This window comes from Bacillus rossius, chromosome 6 (genome assembly GCF_032445375.1).
Source record: "Bacillus rossius redtenbacheri isolate Brsri chromosome 6, Brsri_v3, whole genome shotgun sequence".
Classification (NCBI taxonomy): Eukaryota; Metazoa; Arthropoda; class Insecta; order Phasmatodea; family Bacillidae; genus Bacillus; species Bacillus rossius.
The window spans coordinates 73,002,468-73,022,825 of record NC_086334.1 but is presented as its reverse complement, the minus strand read 5'-3'; positions in this window follow the sequence as shown (position 1 = coordinate 73,022,825).

The window sequence follows — 20,358 nt, the reverse complement described above, 5'->3', positions numbered from 1 at the left end:
ATTCTTAAAATCAAAAAAAATATTCAAACATGCCAAAGCAACTTAAAAAAAATTCATAATCTTATCTTTAAACAATAAAAATAAAATAAATAGATTACTCTGTCTCCTTAATAACTGTAAACTGTCACCAAATATCATGTCATAAATTTAACTATGCTTACTGACTCTTAATCATAAAATCTCATTCGTCCTAATTAATAAACAACCAATTTCCTTAAAATCTCACTGTATCTCTCACACTGTTAACCTCCACTGGCTGAATATCTCAATAAATTCAAAAACAATTACTTAAACTCTTAAAGAAACTCCTCCCCAATTATTCAAATTACTTCACATTATTTTATTTCATTACTTAAAACACCTTACTCAAAACAAAATTAATTAATTATCTCCCTTCCATTATTATTTGACAGAAAAAAAAACTTTCTCATAAGTTAATTTAGTAAAATTCAATTTCACACTTAGGCAAGTACACTAACTCACTTCATCAATGTTTCTCATTTCCCTTCTTCCTAACTTATTAACACATTCTCTAACTTTACCCAGGGATATTTTACCTCCAAAATAATCAAAAATTTCACTGTAGTGCCTATCTGCTCTAGGCCCACTACACAACAGGGGACTCTAACCCCACCCACAAAATTCATTGAAATGGTACCCTTATCCCATACGGGATAGCCACTTCGGTACTACCATGGGGAACTCCTGCCCCAAACTACTCACAACTCTCAGGGGTTCTCCTGACCCTTAATTCCGTAGTCAGCCCATCTCCTATGGGTCTGCCCTACAATCCCTACTTCCCAGGGACACAACACCTCACCATTAGGGTCCCTCGCCCTAATGAAAACATTAATTTTGTCTCTCTGTTCTTTTGGAGTAAATTTCCTATACACAAAAAAAAACAATCCTCACCCTTTTCTCCTAAATTATCCATTTTATAGTGTACCTCCTAGTGATCCTAAAAATTGAAAAAAATAATTTTCGCCCAAAATAAAATTAATTATGATGAAAAAAATTTTTTTTCTGTTAACATTATTATGTATTCTCAACATTACTACTTTTACTTATAAAAACAATAGACGATTTGGTCAATCACGCACATAACCCATAACACAAAAAAAAATAACTATAAAACTCTTATCTGTGTGCGCCACTGACGTGCCCTTGACGTCCCGCTGGCCGGAAACTGCCGAGCCACCGAGTCCAGGCCGTCCGCCGCTCAAGGTCACCGCACAGCTGATCGCCCACCACACCATGCCTGCCTGACTGCGTATCGCGCCCGACGCACGTAGCAAGCCAGCTCCATGACACATTTCACTCCCGCGCAACAAGCATTGTCTAAAACATTTCTTAAAAATACAAGGTTTAACCTCATTCACGAAACAATAGCCCACACAAACTCTTCGTTTCATAACAAAATGTAATTAAATGCCCGGAATTTGAATTTACTTAATTAAAACTTAGTAAAAATTTATTAAATGACCTGACCACAGCTCATAACTGACTAAAAATAAAAACTTTTTTTTCTTCTTAAAAGGTAAAGAAACCAACAGTAACATTAATAGCAAAAATACGTGACTAACAACGCAACTCATCCGCCGTGTGCTCCCACTGGTTTCCTGAAATAACCTAACATAAATCATTTTCATCATTAAACAATTAATCCTATAAACACATCTATCGTAATACACCAGCTGCACTGCATGCTCTTCTTCTTCACTAAAATAAATCAAAATGTTAGACCACACATAACACTCTTATCTTAATTTATTTTTCAGTATCCCAACATTCTTTATACCTACTAACCGGCGATCTCCACCATTTCTGTCACGTCTCACTTTCAGAGGGGGGTTCAATTCTTCAAAAATGTAGCTCAGATAAATAATAAACTCAAAACATTAACTAGCCATAGAGCATCTCACTGAGGATTGGATCTTAGTAGGTGTATTCTTATACAAGAATAGAAAATCAGGATACTGAGAAAAAAATAAGAGAAACCTAAAAACAATAGAACAATCACATTTATTTATAACAATTAAATATAGCTGACAAATAATGAGGCACCTTCCATGTCCGCTACCAGCCTTAGATATTCCGACATAAACACAATAAACCATATAAGATTTTCTTAGTAGTACTAACACATTAAGATTATCCTAATAATTTCCTCCAGGCCACCCCGTGATACCAAGCTTCATTAGCTCTTCCACAACTACATTTTTAAAATTTATTAAGAACATCCACTACCTCGAAACAGATTTTAGAAATTATTTAGTTTAGGTTTATAACGTCATCATTTACATGAAAAGACAAGGATCGTGATGCAAACAAATTACCGAGTTATACTTGAAAATAAAAAGGGAACTGTAGTGCTCAACTTATTACACGTTAAAACCACTAAGTTTCTAAGAACAAATTATTTATAAGAGAAAATAATACACCAAACGAGAATTTTAAAGTTAACTACGAAGAAACACTGAAGGCTAAGGCTGGACTCACAACCATCCGTCTCATCCGTCCGTCACCCGTCCGTCCGTTAGTTTCGGTCCGTCATTTTCTCTCCGCGATTCGTACCGACTCACAATCATCCGCCATCCGTCCGTCCGTCCCAAATATGCTCCCTCTCTCTTACATAATAAATAAGTAGTTCTTCTGAAAACGGCACACACATTCTTGAATCGAAATTTAACACAAATACTTAAATCCACAAAAATTTAATTTGTAAACAAACGTTCTATACATCACAGCCTTGTATTTATTGCAAACCCGAACAATCGAAGGCTGTTTTCAAAAAGTCGTTAAAAAATCGATTTTACAAGGCTGTGGTCTATCCGTCGGTCCGTCAAAAGCTAAAGCTTGGCAAGGTTTTGACGGACGGACGGATGGAATTTTCCGGGCCATCTGATTGGCTGCAGGTCACGTGATTGACGGACGGACGGTTGACGGACGGATGAAACGGATGGTTGTGAGGCCAGCTTAAGAGTCCGGCATCACTCAGGCGCCATTTCCGATAGCACTCACCTAACCATTACCAAGTCGCCGTACGGCCGGGCAGCATAACAGCCTTCCACAGGATTACAGCCCCGCGAAAACATTTTACATCTCTTTTAAGCCATTTGCTTGGCCGCAAAACCCCTACGGGGAAAACATCCTGACGGGAAGTTTTCCTGTGTTTTACAAACACGTAAAGTTATTACAACAAGCCGGCCGCGCGGTCGGCCGCGCCGGGTTGTCCACGTAGTCAGAAAACCAGCCACCAGGTGGCAACACTCGCCCTGCGCAAAGCGCGTGCGCACAACCTCATTCCCAGCTGGCCTCAAAAGAAGAACGGTAAACAAGTTTACGCCGCGTTTCTCTGGAATTGCAGCAAACAACTTGTCAGCTGGCCTGGCTGAAACGCGGTCACGCCTGCGTTCCCAGACAAAGACGTGCAAGACTCGCACTCTTCCAGCCCCGCGGAGACCCAAATCAAACAAAGGTGTTACCCCATCTTAGCGTGAGGGAAACCAAGTCCCGAACTAGCGAAAAGAATTTAAAAATTGTATTTTCAACAAATAAACTAAGTAAATAAATTAATGATAATTTTGAGCCACGCGACAATATAAGTAGTACTTATATAAATTGTATGTCCGAGCCAACGAGCCAGGAGATAGATTGTAATTTACGGCCGCTATCTTGGATAGTGATGTCATGGCAGCCGTTTTGTTTTACCTTGACTTTAACCTTTGACCTTTAACCTTTAAAATTCAAATTTGCCACAAATTGTTAAAAATTACTTAAGCTTAGCCAAAAATTCGCCAAAATTCTCCCAAAATTACCAGTTTTTATAGAAACAAAAATTGGTTGTCTGTAAAGTCGGTATACGGACGATAGTTTAACGTGACAACGTCATAACAAAACATTGATGAAATGATTGATCCAGAAGAAAAGGAAATATCATATTCGGCCTGAGACTGAGCCGTAATAGGTTTTTGCAACCAAACCATTTAGGCATTAAAAATATTATCTTCTTTGAGGAAGACTTCTTTTTTTAATTTTTCTATCTTTTGTATGATAAAATCTACCTCTGCATACTTTTATGAATAAAATTGAATCAATTTTATTGAATTATCACTATTTTGTATGGATACAATGGAGTGAAATGAAATGTACAATTTAATTAATAAATTTACTTTTATTTGCATTAATTAATTCAAATATATTTATAACTTTTGAAATGTTGCGTGTGCCGTATTTATTTTTACAAGTGCAAAAAAAAAAATTCACATCTGCCGAGATTCGAACCGATAACCTTTAGATTGAAAATTCAAATTCAAATTCAAATTCAAAAGATTTTTATTGTAATGTTTGTGTACATTTTTTGTTTACAATGGTTCACTTAGTGGAACGCCAGCACATTGTGCTCTTTTTCCATATGTTACAGACATTTTACAACATTTCATATATACATTTGCAGATATGAAATAATTGTTGTTATAGGAGGAAAAGTTTAAAAAACCTCCCTAGTGTTCTGGAGCCTGGGGGCTCAATGTTTTTCTGAAAAGCATACATGTTAAAATATATTTACAGAGAACTAATTATTGATATATACAGTTGGTTACACATTTTGCACTGAACAGTTAGGAACAGATTTGTTTATATGTGCGGCTGATATAATACAATATTTTACACTATATTACAATGGTTACACTTTTATACCTATGTTGGTTTGGTTGGCGTTCATTTGTGGTTGCGATGCACGGCACTTTGGTGGGCGTCCGTTGCACTGTACACTGTTGTGGCTGTTCGGAGGATTTTCTTCTTCTGCCCAGTCAGGGTGGCCTGCCTGGGTGGTAATCTGTAATTAGTTTGTGTGGGTGTGGTCGTGTGATGTTATGTTGTCCAATGTTCTGTATGAGTGTAGACGGGTGTTGTGCTGCTTTTGTGAAAAATTTGTCTGTGTATTTAATGACTAATTGGCGTGGTGATAATGTGCCTGCAAGGTCGTGTAAATTGGTGTTAGTTACATATATGTATTTCCCGAGTGTTGCTTTGAGTAGCTTATTAAAACATGTATTTATTTGATGGAATCGGATGTCGGGGACATGGGCAAATATTACAGAGGAATACAGTAAAATAGGAACAATGTACGCCTTGAAGAGGCGCACTCTGTCCTGGTCAGGCAAGAGTCATCCATGCTAACCACACGGCCACGAGACCATAATGAAGAAAATTGTTTCAGATTGTATAAATTAATAATATTCCACACACGATATTTGTTTGAATTCCTTTTAACAAGCATATTCTCTGTTGGACTCGAAATATTTACACGCTCGTGGGCTCATAACTATAATACGGTGTGTAATTTAGTTGATCAAATAATAACTCATGACAAATAATTACCAATGTCAAACTAAAGCGTGAATAGTATCATACCAGCAATAAATATTTAGTTACACAGCTAAAACAATAAGTAGTATAGTTTGGCCGGTCCTGAAACTGGGTCCGGGGCGTGGATTAAAGATTGTTTACATTGTGACGTCACGGTGGCCATCTTGGAGGAGCGTAACGGGACAAGTTTGACCTTGACATTTGACCTTCAAAATATGCCAAAATTTGCCACAATTGGGCAAAAATTGCCCAAAATTCCTCAAAAATCGCCAAAATTTACATTTCTTAGGAAAAAAAATCCGCCAAAAAATCTCGAAAAATTCCACAATTCAAAAATTAGGATTTCGAAAATCCTCAAAAGTCGTTTTGCCCTAGAAAGAACCCAAATTCCTAAAAACGGCTTAAGCATCCATGTGTCCACCCTCCGGTAAGCCATTTCTAGGAATAAGGATACCATGACCGCCATCTTGAATTATGACGTCACCGTTGCTATTTTCGTTACGGCCGCCATCTTTAACTTTTTTATTTATTATCCGATTTTAATGAAAATTTTTTTAAAATTTATAAATAATTCAATTAATAAAAACTTAATAAAAAAATTATCAAAAAAACATACATTAACGACATGGAGCTCGGAGTCCTCAGTTCGAACCCGATGAGTGCAAAAAAAATAAAAATGGCGACCGATCCTTCTCCCGTGGTGGGTGCAGGCAGACTGGCCCCCACCACTTTGTTAATAGCATATATATAATCCGGCAGTATGACGTCACGTCCGCCATCTTGTCCTCGTCTGCTGGAAGCCATCATCATGTTATCGTCTGCTAGAGTGCGCTGACACCATGTTAGTGTAACTCGTACCTGCTAGAGTGCAGTAACCATTTATTATTACTGTGACACCCGCCATCTTGTCATTTACCCGCCATCTTGAAATTATGTAATTATTTGGATAGAAATTCGGGAAAATTTTTAAAAATCATCAAAAAATTTAATCAATCAAATTAAATTATAAAAATCTTAAAAAAAAACCGTTGCACTTTTCGTTTCTACAGCCATCTTGAAAATCAGTAATTTCAATGCTAGAAATTCGGGAAAAAATCAAAAATTCATAAAAAAATTCACTCATTAAAGTAATGATTGATTCGTGACTTGGTTAGATCCCTGGAAGATAAAATAATACTAATTTTTAAGTAAAAATACCAAAAAAAAAAAATGACAGGTTCAAAAATAAGACACCACAAGTTCTTTTACAAAATAAATTTTATTACATAATTTCTATTTTACTACAAAAATTTAGGTCCGCATAGGCGTGAAATGACTAATTCTTAGCTCCAATCGGTTTATACTAGACATAGTCCAACCAGAACCTTTACAGACATAGTCCTCCTCTTCTTGACAGAGTTTCTGGATACAATTTTTAACAGTTTGCTTGACATCGTTAGAACTGTAAATTACTGCAGCCGATGTCTTGAATGCACACTTCTTCACTTTATCATCGAACGGATACGGCTTTCCATATATACAGTCCAACCACAAGTTATATTTCAAAGGTCCGTTTGTTGCTACGTCATCAGTAAGCTGATTATGTCCTGTCTGATATCATCAAGAAAATTACAAATGTCCTTCGACTCGCTTAACGTACTTGGATAATAGTAGTCTTTCAACGTTCCACGAAATGCAGACTGCGCTAAGTAGAAGCCATTATCGTTCACTTGTAATGCACCGAACACAGTCTCAGGTTTATTTTCATGTTCAGACGTCATAGCAATCGGTTGCTGCACAACGCTTTTTTTTGCTTGTACGCTCACGAGTCACCAATCTAAACCGAGGAGTCGAACTTTCTACAGGTAGTTCAGCAGTAGGCGCACAGACTTCACCTTTACATTTTTTCGCATGATGTCGCAAACTGTCAATTCGAGTAAACCATTTAAGGCACTCATCACAGCGAAACTTCATGCGAGAAGGATTCTTCTTGCATTTACTCCTCTCATGTCTTCGTGCATCATGGAAAATTGCGAACGACGTATCACAGTAGCTGCAAGGATACCGTGGTGATGAAGTCGAGCCTTTCAGACCTGTTCCAGATACTGGCGTTGCAACAGTAGTACAATTTCCAGGCATAATCTTATGAACATCAATACATCGTTGTTGTATAGAAACCTTTACTTTCTGCCGCACAGCAGCGCCTTTAAATGTCTTCAAGTGCGTTTTTATATTATCTATTCTGGAAAACTGCTTATGACACTTCTCACAACCAATCATGTTGCGAGGAGGATTCTTAGCACATGCTCTCTTCTCGTGTCGACGAGCATTGCTGCTGTTTGAGAAAATCTTGTTGCAGTAACGACATCGATGTTCGTTAATTGTTGCCGATTCACCATCCATTGAAGTCTCCATCGAGGGCAAAACAGCGTTCGGCGACGTTTCCTGTACAGCCAGCACTACCGACATTAAAGTCTCTTCTGCTGGTGGTATCTCGACTGTTGAAGTCTCCTCCAGTGTTGACGTTGACGTTGCCAACGGGATCTGCACCTTCTCCGTCGTAGCTGTCGTCAAGGTTCCCGTAGTCGATGGTACAACCTCCATTGAGTTCGACGTTAAAGACGGTAAAGATGACATCGATGTCTCAAGAACAGCTAATTGACGCGATTTATGTACCAGATTAAACAAACTAGGTGATCCTTACACCGCCAACGTCAGTAACAAACTGAGCGTCCTGCTGTCTACGACTCTCTTATATACATGCACCGTATGGAATAATACGCTAGTCAAATCAAGAACCATCTTCAATTATACTAGAGTCAAAACAACATTAAAAAATAAAAGCACCGACAACGAAAAGGCAGCACATTTGGAAGCACCGACAACGAAAAGGCAGCACATTTGGAAGCACCGACAACGAAAAGGCAGCACATTTGGAAGCACCGACAACGAAAAGGCAGCACATATGGAAGCACCGACAACGAAAAGGCAGCACATTTGGAAGCACTGACAACGAAAAGACAGCACATTTTGGAAGCACCATCGAATAAGGAAGCACATTTTGGAAGCACCATCGAATAAGGAAGCACATTTGGAAGCTCCATCAACAACAAAAAAAGGCAAAAAGGAAGCACAAGTTACGAGATATAAGTCTTAGTTAGAAATCAGAATACAAGAAATAAAAACATTAAATTCTTATAATTTAAATTAATATTTTTTATTTCTTTACATTATACAAATGCTAGTAAAACAAGCCATTATTGTATGTAGCCATCTCTCCTCAGTTCCTTGAGTATGAAGGATATTTCTTTGATGCACGAATAGTTTCCTGCACAAAGCGAACCATGTAGAAGTCTTAGCCGGTCAACCATTATGTTTGGATCTTTCCATGATGTGTAATCATCCTCTTCTACCACCATCTTCCTTGCACGTTTATAATAAATATTACGATCTCTGGTGTCTTCCGTTTTACCAACAACCTCAGGGTAACTTTCATTTTTTAAACAGTGATCATCACAAGCTTGATCAGATTTATTTAATATATCACGTCGTTTCCATCGTTTCGGTCTCAGGACACCGCCACATTCTTCGATCTTGTCAGCTTTAGGTGCTTCATCGAAGTCTATGTCTTTGTCAACAGCCTCAGAGTCACTGTAACAATCACCGTAGAAGGAATCGTTTTCACACCCAATTTACCGTAATAATTCGATGTTGATGATGTTGAAGTGTCTTCATCGTCTTCATGCTTCCTTTTTAGGAGTCCATCTTTTCTACAAAGTATTAAAGATCTACTTGAATTCGGCTGGAATATATTCTCACTTTTCACGTTAAGGATTCTTCCATTGTCTTCATTCTTCCGTAAATCATCATTCTCCTTCAATTTAAGTTCTTTGTCGAGATCGGAAGAGCCAAGAAAATTATTGTCGTAATGCAGATCACTCTTCCTTAGTCTAGTAGATTCATAGTTGTCCTCTAGCTTGTACGCAGGCTTGGCGTTACAAGTTCTGCCATGTCTTTTTAGGCTCTCTCTCCGCGTAAACGACTTGCTACATCGAACACAACTTATCATATTGCGCAGTGGATTTTTAACACAGTCATTCTTCTCGTGTTGTCTTTTATTCTTTTTCAAGATAAACTCTTTGCTGCAAAACTTACACCTATGTTCTTTCGATACAGCGCCAGATCCCAAATCGGAATTCATATTAGTTACTGAGACTAATGCCAGATACCAATTGAGTTTTTTTTTAAATTAGATCCATTACTTAAAAAGAATTTTTTTCATATTTCATCAGTGAGAATTAATATATCTCATGCAAAAGTACTTTATGCTTGTAGTTCTGCTTTTCAACAACAGATGTCGCCACATGTTGCTTGCAGGTAAATAATATTTAGTTCTTTTATGCGGGATGCGGGATGCTCACTAACGATCGCAAAAGAAGGATGGTTTCGCTAGACTCCAAAATTCAAAAACTGATTATGCTAGCTTGTGAACTTCTCATTGTTGAGCAAAGATAGAGTTCTAGTCCAAGCCAGAATCAGTTTTTGAATTTGTTGTGTTTTTTTATTAATTTTTTTCTGTAATTTTATGATAACAAAGAAAACTTGTGGCGGTTTTCTCCGTGTGCTTCCGATTATTCTTGTCAATATTATGGTGGTTTTCTCCGTGTGCTCCTGAATATTCTTGTCAATATTTTGATGGTTTTCTCTGTGTGCTCCTGATTATACTTGACAATATTTTGATGGTTTTCTGCAAGTGCTTCTGGTTACAGATGAGCAATTGATCTCTTCATGAAGGATTTTTTTTATTTAATGAGTCATGTTAATTTATTTAAGGTTATGTTAAATTAGTGAATTTCTGCTACATAATCTCTACATGTTTTATGGTTTGAGTAAAGTCCAAGCCATTGCTATAATGGTTCATTAAATGTCATTGTTAACGTGCCTCTAGCAAACAAGGATAGCAGTTTTGAGGCTTATAACATTTTCGCCTTCCCATTTTTTTCTTCTGAGTTCAAACATTATCTCTTACTCAACGTACTTTGTTGGTTAGTCCAGACAGAAAAATATTTGCTCCTGTGTTTTCTTCTTCTCTCTCGGGTTGTTAAAAATACAATGTAACCTTATGTTCCCCGACCTTTCCGTTTTTTGATGCCCATGTCAGTAATTGTGAGTTTAACCTTTTCCTTGGTAAACCCACTTATGAAATTTGTGATAAAAGCTTTGTTTCACTGGATTTACCTTTCCTTCTAAAAACCAATACACTCTGGTTATTCGCTAAAAATCATTCATTGGATGTTGCCTTATTGTGTCGATCAACTGCGGAGTCATTTCCACCTTTAACTATTTCTTTAATGGGTAGTGGATATATGAGTAATGTTTCTCATTGTGACATTGTAAGCCCATTTTTCAAAACTTTCGGGTCAGTCATTTCTACTTTACTTTTCAATATAACTTTACCTTCTATTCACATCCCAAAATTTAATTTTTACCTCAGCAAGCTGTCCTTTTCCTCACTCCCTAATTTAACCATCAATGCTTCTCTTATTAAGGATATTAATGGTATGTTAAAGTCCCGTTCTAACGGTGCTCCTTTTCATTATGTAGTTAATCTCTTTCGTCCGAAGCAACAACACGTTGAGTCCTAATCTCACTTTAACCTTGCTGCCATATCCATATCTTCCCTGGTCTTAATTTGTATCCTCATTTTGAGCATTATCCTTTTCTTGAAGTTGCGCTCCATTCGACCCCCCCACCCCCCTAATCCTTCACCACCTATCCCTTTCGGGACAATGTTGTTTCCCTTAGCCTCGTCTTCTAATGTGGAATAGTAACTTTATATATATATATATATATATATATATATATAGCTAAGTGTTTATATGGGTATTGTTGTAATTGGGATGTTATTTTAGTTTTGGGACTTATTAACTGTTGCCACTCACCGGCTGTTGCCCTTTGAAGGGAGGAGTGTGTGCCATTGCACATTTGTAGTAATGCGCATGCTCACTTTATCTATTTTATAGTTATTGTTTTTACTTTATTTTGTATAGCTAAATGGGAGCCATAATTTTTTTTATTCTTGAATTTGTAAATCATTTTGTAACCAACAATTTCAGCATAATTTATATTTATAAAAGGACAAGATTGTGTGTTAAAATTCTTATATTAGTTTTACAACAAAATAATTTTACTTTTGTCCATACTGAATGTTGAAATGGGAAACCGCACTATAGTGTAACTCTATTTGTTTTACATGTGCAGTCTTTCATGTCTCAACACTATGGTCTTCTTCAGTTCCACAAAATAATACGTCTTTTTTTTTTAAGCATGTCGGCCATGATGTAACTGTTCCTAGCTTCGGCCGTTTATTAATCTGTTGACATCAATGTCTTAATTAATTCTCCGTACACCACAAGTATGTGTGTGCGGAAGGCGTGGGTGGCCATGGGCGCTATTACTTCGTGACACACAACTTCTTCGTCACCTGAGTCATGGTGCTCCTCAGTTCCTGATGCAGCTCGTCTAATCAGGAAAGATCTTCTTTGTTACTTTCTGCATGCAGAAGAGCAACCATGAGCCACCACATATCTAAAGAGAAAATTTTAACCTAGCATCTTTTTGCATTGTTTTGGATTAATAATTAATTAATTTTTTTGTCTCAACCTATGTAATTCTTAACATCAAAATCAATGTGTTTAACTTAAGTATCTAAAGGAGCCCCTTATCTTAACATTTACTTTTACTATGAGTATTACTGTATACTAATAATTAGAATTTAAAGAAAAGAAATATAAGGAACAGAGAAACGATATTGTTGTATTAATTTAACTAAAACCACTGTCTGTATTAATTTTGACTATTTAATATTTAACTATTTTATCCTGTAATATGGCCTCCCCAGTCGGCTCAAGGTTTTCATGACTTTACTACACGCCTAACAAAGCACCATTGAGCCCGTTCCCCATGCTTTCACTGTTGGCCTCTGTGCCTCCTTGGTGTTTGGACAGGTTGAGGTAGAGAGGGCGGCAGAGTATCTGGCTCCGTTGGACATCGTTTGAGCAAAAGCTTAAGATGTAGATCAAGTTCTGTCCCTGCCCGAACACGCCCGAATATTCACCTCCGGTAAACCTCGGGATTTGTTTAATTTTTGCGCAGGAAAAATGAATTCAAATATTAAAAGTGGTCGGTTAGGTTAGCTACTTTAAAACACAATTGACGGTTAGTTAGGTTAGTATAGCTATGTTAAAATAAACAGAGAAATATAAATATATAAAAATAAACCCGAGGTTGGCCAAAGGTGAATATTCGGGCGTGTTCGGGCAGGGAAAGAACTTGATGTACATCTTAGGCTTCCCATTGTTTGAGTTTGGGTTGCCGAGTTGCTACGCCGGCAAGACATAAGGTATTGGTTTGCCTTGTTAAGGATGGCCGAGAGGGGAGGGAGCTGTGACCTTGGGTTATGTTTGCGATGTTTTATGGGTGGTTTGAAGATAAAACGTGGTGGTCAATGTTTTCTAACTTACATTACGTGTTGCTTGGCAAGTGACATTTATGATACTTGGGAAATGGGCACCACTGTTACTACGGTAAATATTTTACGTCTTGGCTTTTCCGCTAAGTAAAAATAAAATTACGAAAATACCATTTTGACATTCCTGTATTTACCTTGAAAACTGCGTTAATATATTTCTACTAGTATCTGAGAAATCACAGTTTTTTTATCCGACATTTCAATACCTGTGCATTGCTAATGCCATTAACTGTTTGCCCATGTCGGTTTATGTGTATGTTTTGATGAACTTTATTCAAATAGTTTTAATTGTCGATTAGGTAAGGTTAGATACATTTAGGGCGGAATTCATAGCGGTAATATAAGCAATACTTGAAAAAAGTACTTATTATATGCATGCTTAAGTATGGCATTAAATTCATAGCGAACAAAACGAGCACTGCTTATTAGGACTACTTCAAGTAATAATTCACGAAGCACCGCGTCAAATAAGTTTTGCTCAATACGAATTCACAGTCATGAAATAAGTTTGCCTTGTTTCGCAAGTATTTATAATCAAATAAGCCATGCTTATTCATTGATATAAGAGTAATACTTCATGAAGTCGGCTATCTAGGTGACTCAAGTACTGGTAGGTACGGATTTCTTTGTTGTAAGGAATAGGTTATGTAAGGTATTAATTCCCGTTAATTTTTCCATATAGGTATTAAATTAAAATTGAGAGAGTAAACAAATTCAATTTGGGGAAAATAAACGAAACAAATAGTTGCCGCTTGGTTTTGTAAACAATACAGGCTACGTACATAACCTCTTCTGCAGCTAGTGTGTTGTTTCGCTACCACGTGGTTAACTTCACCCGCTTATAGATCTAGAGATGTAGCAAACCGTACGTATTCAGTACTGAGTAACGGGTGCACCATCTAGTAACGAGTAACGAAATGTTACACACGGCTGCGTCTCGTTACTCGCATTTTTCGTATGTTTTACGCATGCGCGCGCATATTCGATGAATTTACGTTACAAAGAACGATGTTTGTTTATTAAGTAAAGTATAATTTGGAAATTAGTCGTCCAAGTTTTTTACTGTTTATTAAAAATATTGTGTGTGTAGACAAAGTTTCAGATTGGAACAGAAACAACGTAAGAAATTATTTTTTACAAATTAGAAATATGTATGTTTTTGTTTTTTACTATCGCGTATTTTCACGTTTTTTTGTTCTTATCGTAAAAGAGATAATATAAAAAAGCCGCTCTAATGAGATTTTATTGTTTCTTGGTTAACAAAAACAGTTAATTATCAAATATTGTTAATTGTTTATATTCTATTTATTATTAATAACGCGACGTCATACTGTACGCGGCGTACAGTACGCGTGCGCAATACGACTCGATTCGTTGCTGCAACATAACATAGCATATGCGGTATCAGAAGTAACGAGTAACGTAACGATACGATAATAACGACTATAAATTATTATAGTAACGAATACATACGGGTACGCTTTTTTTTCGTTACTTTTACACCTCTATATAGATCACAGACACAAGATGGCCAACATAATTTAACAACACAAACATTAAAAACATATTTATGTAGTCGTAAATTCGTATTAATACATGTTCATATTTATGTTATTCAAGTTCACTATCAAATAAAGTATAAATATCATCTTACGTATTAATTTCATTATTTTAATCGCATATATGGTTTGAAACGTGGGCATTTTTATTTTCAAACAGGTAAACTATGTATTTACAGCAGTATATTTGCTTGCGTTACTTTGGCACAAAATTCGTCCTTTACTTTATGAGATACTTCATCAAGTACAGCATGGACAATATAAGTAGTGCTTGTTCAAGTATTACTTTGTCAAGTATAGGTTTATGAATTCATTACTGGAATAAGTACTACTTGAAGAATAAGCACTACTTTATAAAGTATTACTTATTCGCCAAACAAGCCTTCGACTATGAATCCCGCCCTTAAAGTACTTTCAAACATTTTAGACTGATTGTTTGGGTTAGTAACTACTACATTAAAAATATTATATGTATTTTATTTATATAATGATTTATGTTTAAAAAAATGTTATGATGCAAACCGTAAAAAAATTTAAAAATTATATTGAACTGTAATCGAAATACATTATTAGTTTTAGAGAAACGAAAGTGGTAGTTGTTCCGAAAAGGCCTGGGTTAAATTTCACAATTGGCCTCCCTGTGTTAGTGATGTCAGTGTCCTTTCAGCGAAATAATGTTTTTATTTACTAACATAATAACTGAAATAATAATTCTGGAAATTTGAAGTGGATTTTTTTTAAATCAATAAACCTAGCTTGAGTGAGCGAGAAACATATAAATTTTTCACTAAGTTTGAGCAGTAAAGAAAATATATACTGATAAATGGTTGAACACCCAACATCAGTATACAATACAAACACTCACTGCCTGATACAAACATATTTTATGTACAAACGCAAAATTTTGTTTAATGTTTGTTGTTGATTTATTTATAACAGTTTATAAAATCTAAAATGCTACAAAACTAAAAAAAAATATTTTTGCAAAACTCCGTTCCCCCGGAGAAACCCCTGGAATGGCCACCGCATGGGGAGCCCAAGAAAAGAAACAGGCTCCCCATTTGGAAGCCACCTGGAAGCCACCTGGAAGGTTTTTTTCTGTTCCACCCACCGTTTCTTTGGTAGCCTGACTTGTTACAATGGATTGTATACCTACCAGAGAAAATGCCACCATTTTGTCTGGGCAATCCGCCTTGGAGAAGCTGGGGCGCGAACCCGGGTCCTACAAGTCACAAGGCAGGCGCTCTACCCCAGAACCAGAGTGGTAATGCGGATACTTACAGTCTTCTTAACACTGACACGACATGGTGTTATTCCACGAGTTTACTGTAGTTTCGTTGTGTCAATAACACGTGCAGTACGTGTTGTAACATCTAACCTCGGTAACGAACAAATTTATATGTTTCTTATGTTCTTCGTTCAGCATGAATTGTGTGATTTCATAAAAGTGAAATATAATTTGTATAACTAGTCTGGAAATTTTTAAGTTGTTTTCCTGCAAACAAAAATACATTCCAGCTGTACAATAATAATAAATATAGACTACTAAAAATATCTGATTACTAGTATAATTTCAAGTATTTATTCTTTTATTATTAAAATAAATTTTGGTTGTCTGTAAAGTCGGTTTACGGACGAAAGTTTAACGTGACGTCATAACCAAACATTGATGAAATGATTCCATACTTTATGAATAAAATTGAATCATATTTATTTAAATAATAAAAGAATAAATACTTAAAATTATACTAGTAATCAGATTTTTAAAATGCATGAATAATTAACCTTTATTGCCGAAATTGTTGAAAACCACATTAACATTTCACTTTACTTTATAAACAGTCGAGTGGAAGAGAGATAGATGCGGCGCAAGCGTACAATCAGCGTTACGGGACACAGCGTAACGGAACAATGTGCGTAACGGGACACAGAGTAACAGAACAATGTGCGTAACGGGACACTTTTTCGTGCGTGCAGCCGGCGTTCATCGATTTATTAGACGTTGTCAAGTCAAAAAACTATAAAAATTTTCTTCTGGTTGCTAGGGAATTACCAATTTAAGATGTGGCTATCCTGACCTAACTAACGGTTTACTCGATTTTACATTATTTTTAATGTAGCTATACTAACCCAACCAACCGTCCACAATATCTTAAAGTTTATTTTTACGTCGCTAATGTAACCACTGAATCTTTCGTTACTACGTAATTCAAAACACTACTTTAAATTAAATGTAAAAAAAAATCTTAATTCATTGACATTTGGACAAACAACCAATAAACAGAAATTATCAATTTTTAATCATTCCCAACAAATGCGATACACCATCATATTAACTAATTTTATCATAAAACAATACTTTAGTTACTAAAGTTCTCCCAAAATAAACACAGAAACCGGTATGAGTAGACAATAAATGGCGGCGGCACCGTTCATGCTCAGGTATTGTAATGTAAGTTGAAAGTGTGATTTCTCATGAACTATTACATGTCTGTCAACGCTGTTTTCAGGCAAAATACAGGAACGTCTCTAGTATTGGAAAATTGTATTTTCGTAATTTTATTTTAAATTTTCGGTAAATGCGCGACGTAGGATATTTACCGTTATTACTTCTGAAGACATGTCGAATTTGAGAGAAGTTGAAAGAAACAGACTGTAAGAGAGTTCTATTCACCGGCCAACCCACTAGAGCGGAATATGCGGGTGAACAGGGGCTTGGCGCGGAGGGAAAGATAATTGGCAACAGCGCTTCTAGTCACTGCCCGACCGCGCAATGCGGGAGATAATCTGGCACCAAAGCTAGTGTTATTAAAATTTTTAATCTGCCGCCACTTTCTTTTCAAAAGGAAATAATACCACCAGTCATGAATGCCATAAATAATACCACCAGCAACGAATGAATGCGACTGGTTTGTCTAAGTAATAACCAGGAAGAAAGGAAAATTTACGTGTAAAATTAAGGATTTGAAATATTTGTAATACATTTATAGATAATTAATTTAAAAAAATGTATCTTCAGTATTTTTGATTATTCAATTTATTATTTGTTGTTTGTTTAAAATCTCTACTCATATTGGTCGGATTGATTATAGCTTTTCGGATTTATGACGACAAAATATTGTAAACAAAATAAAATGTTATTTAGTTATTATATGTTTCTTACTACAGTAACAAACTTTAGGTACAAGTCCTATTAAATCACAACATACCAACTTTTATAATTGTTAAGTTTAAAATGTAGCCTATACAATTAAAAAATAAAAAATCACTAAATTTAAAATTGGAAAACTAAAATGTTATTGGGCATTTAAATTTTATTAAGGAATTTAGCTTTGTGTACTGTGCTATTGCATGTATTTTAATTTGACACTAGTATAACGTGATCATTACAAAATTTTCTTTACTAAAAAAAAGCAATTTATGTAATACAATGTATTTAAAAGATAAAATCCATAAAAAAATGTTTTGGATTACAGATATGGTAATTATAAACCATTTGGTTTTTAAAGGAATTTATTTTTCCGGTTTTTAACTTAATTTTATATTCTTCGAATGATATTTTTAGTCACCATAGAACAAAAATTCCTGGTAAATATTTACAATCGCGGTAGATGCCAAAGAAAATGCTAAAAATCCGAAAATACTTTTATTCTATGCTCTTTCACTTCCTCTTTTCAAATCAACCGGCGGAGATAAGAAATTCCAAATACTTTAGGAGATATGGAATTTTTAAATTTTGAACATGTAGAGTAGCGGTATTTGCGAAAAATAATTCTAAAAATCTGAAATTACTTTTAATATATGCTCTTTCACTTCCTCTTTACATTAAAACCGGAGAAGATAAGAAATTCCAAATACTTTAGAAGATATCGAATTTTTAGATTTTCATCACAATACCTGTGAATTCAGGCGGCCACCATTGTTTCTTGTTTACGAGACGAGTATGATTTTTTTCCGCGTAGGTGAACCGACTATTGTTGCTTGTTTACGTTTATGATTTTTTATTTTCGCGACGTAGGTAGAACGACTACATCATTTTCTACTAATGGCAAAGGAATGTACCCGCCTCTAACGTATCTGAGTTTTTAACGTTTCAAATTTTAATGTTTTATTTGTTGCGCAAGTAATAAGTAAAAAAATTACGTGAGTTCCTACCGTTCATCCTTTGTCCCGGTTTGTTAGGTCAGGTCAGCTACATTATAAATACTATAAAACTAAACAACCATTAAAATTAATTTATATTATTTTTAATGTCTGCTTAGTTTGAAAGTATTAATAATGTAACTGACCTGACCTAATCGACCATTTTAATTAATTAGGCATTCACGAACGGTAAATCAAGAAGCACATAAAGTTCTGCCATTCCCGATTACACCCGAACCATTTACCTTCGGCCAACCTCGGTTTTATTTATTAATATTTATATTTATCTGTTTATTTTAATGTAGCTATACTAACCTAACTAACCGTCCATAGTGTTTTAAAGTGTTTTAATGTAGCTAACCTAACATAACATAACTATAATAAAAGTATTTTCAGATTTTAATAGAAACTCCTAAACGAGCAACAATGTAGTCGTTCACCTACGTCGCGGAAAAAAAAATCATACTCGTCTCGTAAACAAGAAACAATGGTGGCCGCCTGAATTCACAGGTATTGTGATGAAAATTTAAAAATTCGATATCTCCTAAAGTATTTGGAATTTCTTACCTCCGCCGGTTGTTTTGAAAAGAGGAAGTGAAAGGGCACAGAATAAAAGTATTTTCAGATTTTTTGCATTTTTTTTGGCATCTACCGCGATTGTAAATATTTACCAAATTCCTTTTTACATGCTTTATATTAGCTTCACATGTATGTTTGTTTGTCTGTCCGTCTGTAACTCTTTCGACTAAGAGTGAGTGGCTCATCACTGTAAAATGTCCCACCAATTTCATTACGTTCGTTAGCCGAGCGGTCTAAGGCGCGCGACTTCTGTGACGTCAGCTTTCGGATTCAGCAATCGTGGGTTCTACTCCCGGCCACGCCGAAAAAAAAAGGTGTTTTTTTTCGGTAAATTCTAAGATAATATCCATACATCTAACTGTAAATGATTCGGAGAGACTTTACCATTTCTTTGTGACGTTGCAACTCCAAATAGTTATCTCAGATGGTAATGGGTAGTGTCGGTAACTCATTTCCCTATGATAATTATACATAAATATAGTTTAAAAAACTAAAGAAACATACTTTTAAAGATTATCAAACTAAAAAGTTAAAAATAATTTTGAAATATAATTTATGACAATAGTATATAAGCAATACTAGTATAAATGAGAAAAAAGCTTGAGGCGCTTTGTGCCATTTTTTTGTATATTAAGCGCCCCATGTTTTTTTTATACTAGTATTGCTTATATACTATTGTCATAAATTAAATTTTAAAATTATTTTTAACTTTTTAGTTTGATAATCTTTAAAAGCATGTTTCTTTAGTTTTTTAAACTATATTTATTTTTCATATGATTGCAAAGTTATTTCAATAAAAAAACGCTTGTAACAATTATGTTTTTTTATGCCCACTTTTAAATTTCTTTTTTCTATACGAATTTCCTCAAATGAATAGAATTTACTTTTTTTCTTCCTTATTTATTTCTATACAAATAGTAAAACTCTTTGAGTTAAAATGTCTTTAACTTGGATGAAACTCAATAATAAAATGTTCAGAATATTTATGTGTTTTTGTCCTTTCCGAGATCACACGAAAACTATTCCATGGATTTTGACGAAACATATTTTAACTAGTAATTTCTTTGGCTACCTTAAACACTAGTGTGTTATATAGTTTAGTAATCCCACCCCTAAGAGGTTTGAAAAGAAATTGTAAATATGATTTTTGTGTGATTAACTATATCTCCGAAGCTAATCAAGCACAAGTAAAGATAT